Genomic DNA, 2,326 nt, shown 5'->3' with positions numbered 1-2,326 from the left:
AAGGAAAGGATTTTAGAAAACTTAATCATATGAGGAAGATAAGATTATGGAAACAATCTTACTAGTTGCCTTAGGAATAAGAAACCATCTCATTCCCTGAAGGTTCCGTACTTAGTAACTGCCGGAGTCAAGGGAGACGTAGGAATATAGAAACTTGCGAGCCATTTAGTCTATGAGCTAACAAATCAGAGTTGACAGTGAAAAGATCTGAACAAATTCAGAAGGGTTAAGTCTTGAGTTGAGAACATGGCTATTTAAGAATGAAATAGTGGATCAGTTTCTTTTGTTTAAAACTATTTTCTGTTAATCATACCACCTTGTTGTCTCTGAATTATTGTTAACTTGAATTTCTGTATTTAATATTCTGTTATCTTAACACCAAACTCCCATGATTTTTCGTTCCTCCTGAAATCAGGAAGGATTCAATATATAACGATGTGAGGAGTTGTTTAGAGTCAATATGAACCTATTGTTTTAAGGAGAACGTCCTTAAGATACTAGGGAACGAAAGACCAAACAATTTAAATTGTTCTTTTACATTTTCCAAATTCTTTAAGATTCAGCTCAAAATATTATTTAGAGTTACTATCCTCGTGGGAATGATAACTTGGGCACTAATAATCTCACTTATTACTTGATGCATGCACTTGCGTGACTGGGTCAATATCTTGAGAACAAATGAGTTTCTCTTGATAGACTAAGTAAGGGAACGTCCTACAAAGCACCTACTACCCAACAAATATCCTTTGCCTTTCCGTTCTTCTCTTCTTCAACCGATGCCTCTCCATCCTTCTTCTTTTCTTCAGGCTGCTTCTCTATAGGCTGAATCACTGTCTCACTCCTAGTGGTGATAACATTGCAATGCTCCTTTAGATTGACAACTGTGTTGCTTGGAATTGTACCCTGACCTCTCTTGGAAATCTACCTTATTAACTGACCTATCTGAGTCTCCAGATTTCAAATAGATGCTTCTTGATTCCAGAATAAAGTCTGAGTCTCTTGCATAAAAGCATAAGTATCCTCTCTGAAGGCATTTGCACCTTGTATATAACCAAAGGTGATCTTTGAGAGTTTAGCAAAAGCTTTATCCCACTCAGAAGTGTTGCTTTGTTGTGAAGGAGGTGGTTGCACTGGGAGAGAAGGATTAAGCTGATAGTTGGATTTGTAACTCAACCTTGAATGCTGATTCTAATTTCTCCACCCTTGATTGTAATTATTCGCATATTGGATTCTCCCCGGATTATTCTGGTTCTTTTGATTGTACTAGATTCCATTTACATCTGCAGGTTCTGGTGCTCTCATAAAATCACAATCCTCTATAGCATGAGCACTCGCACAAATTCCACAATTGACCGAAGGAGTATCTACCGAAGTAATTTGTTGAGAAGAAAATTGCTTTGTAAGGGCATCCAGCTACTGTTGTTGCTTCTTATGCATCTGCATCATCTGCTCATTTTGTGCCAACAATGCATCATATCCTTCCAGCTTCATAATTTCAGCTCTTCTTTGTTGTACCGAAGCATTATCAAACTCTTGAGAAGCTAGAAATTCAAGTAACTCTAATGCTTCCTCAGGAGTTTTAGTCTTTAAACAACCCCCCTACAACATTGACTAGAGTTCTGGGGTTATGTGTCATTCCCTGGAATAAAATTTTGCCTTTCTCCCAAGCTTCAAACCCATGCCGTGGACACTTCCTGAGTAGTCCCTTGAACCTTTCCCATGCTTCATAAAGAGATTTTGTCTTTTTCTGTTCAAAAGCAGAGATATCAGCCTTAAGCTTAGCCCATTTTGAAGATGAAAAGAACCGGGCTAAAAATTTGGCTGCTAGATCATCCCAGTTGGTGATGTTTCCTTGAAGTAGTGACTGCAACCAATCTCTGGCATCATCTTTCAGAGAGTAGGGAAAGAGCTTGTGCAAGATAGCGTCACGAGAGACTCCATTCATCTTCAAGGTATCACAGTATAGAAGGAAGTTCTCAAGAAGAATATAAGGGTCTTCTGTGCTTCTTCTGGCAAACTAATCTTTTTGAATCAGCTGCATCAATGTTGGCTTGAGCTTGAAATTGTTAGTATCCACATTTGGCCTAACAATACTTGCAGTCTGAAGAACTCGAGTTGGAGTCATGTAGTCCCTCAACGTCCTCAAAGGATTCTGAATTTTGTTATTGTCCTCCATGGCTTCCTCCTTTGTTTTCGTCAAGCTTGATGCTTTTTACCCCTCTCTTTTGTGCTTTTTCTAAGCCTTCTAGCTGTCTTCTCTATCTCCAGATCAAACTACAAGGATCATGGATTAACAGTACCTCGCATAAACCAAAAGAGTAGAGAG

General features: G+C 38.7%; 1 non-coding gene across 1 annotated transcript; it reads left to right on the top strand.

Annotated features, from left to right (window-relative positions):
* The first annotated feature begins 1,673 nt into the window (after window positions 1-1,673).
* LOC133314360 (small nucleolar RNA R71) lies at window positions 1,674-1,780 on the top strand. Its single transcript, XR_009751945.1, has one exon. It is a non-coding gene; the product is annotated as a small nucleolar RNA R71 (small nucleolar RNA).
* The last annotated feature ends 546 nt before the right edge of the window (window positions 1,781-2,326 follow it).

The sequence above is a fragment of the Gastrolobium bilobum genome, unplaced genomic scaffold (genome assembly GCF_033153095.1).
Source record: "Gastrolobium bilobum isolate Gb01-03AN ecotype WA unplaced genomic scaffold, APGP_CSIRO_Gbil_v1 utg333, whole genome shotgun sequence".
NCBI lineage: Eukaryota > Viridiplantae > Streptophyta > Magnoliopsida > Fabales > Fabaceae > Gastrolobium > Gastrolobium bilobum.
Note: the sequence above shows the minus strand (reverse complement) of the source record. Positions and strands in the feature narration are given on the sequence as shown.